Source organism: Schistocerca nitens, chromosome 2 (genome assembly GCF_023898315.1).
Source record: "Schistocerca nitens isolate TAMUIC-IGC-003100 chromosome 2, iqSchNite1.1, whole genome shotgun sequence".
NCBI lineage: Eukaryota > Metazoa > Arthropoda > Insecta > Orthoptera > Acrididae > Schistocerca > Schistocerca nitens.
Genome location: NC_064615.1, coordinates 789,337,956 through 789,339,602, shown reverse-complemented (window position 1 = coordinate 789,339,602; position 1,647 = coordinate 789,337,956). Strand labels below are relative to the sequence as shown.

Genomic DNA, 1,647 nt, shown 5'->3' with positions numbered 1-1,647 from the left:
ATGGCCAAGAAGACCCTGGAGATGATTCACGCACGGGACGCCCTTCATCACCAGAAACGGATGAAAATATCATAAAATTAGGTACTCTGATTCGACCTGAGCGTCGGTTGTGTAATAGATCGATTTCTGAATCTGCAAGAATTGATAAACAGCGCGTAAAGCATTTTTACACAAACAATTTAACATCAGGGAATGAAATTTTCACTCTACAGCGGAGTGTGCGCTGATATGAAACTTCCTGGCAGATTAAAACTGTGTGCCGGACGGAGACTCGAACTCGGGACCTTTGCCTTTCGCGGGCAAGTGCTCTACCAACTGAGCTACCCAAGCACGACTCACCGCTGACCTCACAGATTTACTTCTGCCTGACGAGGTACTGGCAGAAGTAAAGCTGTGAGGACTGGGCGTGAGTCGTGCTTGGGTAGCTCAGTTGGTAGAGCACTTGCCCGCGAAAGGCAAAGGTCCCGAGTTCGAGTCTCGGTCCGGCATACAGTTTTAATCTGCCAGGAAGTTTCAATTTAACATCACACACACACACACACACACACACAAACACACACACACACACACACACAGAGTATCTAAACGCCAATGCACGCACTGGAACGGCACAATTTCACTGAGAGCGAAAAAAACTTTAATGAACAAATCATGATTTAAAACGATGTTGATTTTTTATATTTATGAAATTATGTTTATTCACAGGCTTCCTGCAGGTCAAATTATTAATAAGCATTACTAACTTGAGGTCCTTGCTGAACTATGTGGGAAAATTAAAAAAAAAAAAAACATGAATTGTAGGAGAACAAATCACGGGTTCTGCATTAAGACAACTCACCGGCTCATACTGCATTGTCTGTTACGATGTCTCTAGTGAACCATCTCACTGTTAGTCTACCCACCTTATTCACCTGACATAGCACCATGTGACTTTCATCTATTCCCCAAGGTCAAATCTGGTTTAAAAGGAACGAGATTTCAGTTTACTGAAGCAGTGGAAGAAAAAGCGGCATGTGTCTTTGTGGAGGTCACAGACGAAGACTTCCAGCATTTTTTCCATCAGTGGAAAATCATGAAGCGTTGTAAGGATAGATGACGAGAGTATGCAGAGGGTGAAAACACCAAAATATGTTGTTTTTTTTTTAATAAAATGTTTTAATGTTTTACAGCAAGAGTTCCCTTGTCTTATAGCCACATATTGTATATGTTGACTAGAATAATCTCTTTCAAATTCTGAAGGTGGCAGGGGTAAAATACAGGGAGCGAAAGGCTACTTACAATTTGTACAGAAACCAGATGGCAGTTATGAGAGTCGAGGGACATGAAAGGGAGGCAGTGGTTGGGAAGGGAGTGAGACAGGGTTGTAGCCTCTCCCGATGTTATTCAATCTGCATATTGAGCAAGCAGTAAAGGAAACATAAGAAAAATTCGAAGTAGGTATTAAAATCCACGGAGAAGAAATAAAAACTTTAAGGTTCGCCGACGACACTGTAATTCTGTCAGAGACAGCGAAGGACTTGGAAGAGCAGTTGGAGGGAATAGACAGTGTCTTGAAAGGATGATATAACATGAACATCAACAAAATCAAACGAGGATAATGGAATGTAGTCGAATTAAGTCGGGTGATGCAGAGGGAATTAGATTAGG

At 41.9% G+C, this 1,647-nt stretch overlaps 1 non-coding gene across 1 annotated transcript; it reads left to right on the top strand.

Annotated features, from left to right (window-relative positions):
• The first annotated feature begins 414 nt into the window (after positions 1 to 414).
• Positions 415 to 489, top strand: Trnas-cga (transfer RNA serine (anticodon CGA)). Its single transcript has one exon. It is a non-coding gene; the product is annotated as a tRNA-Ser (tRNA).
• Positions 490 to 1,647: the final 1,158 nt, after the last annotated feature.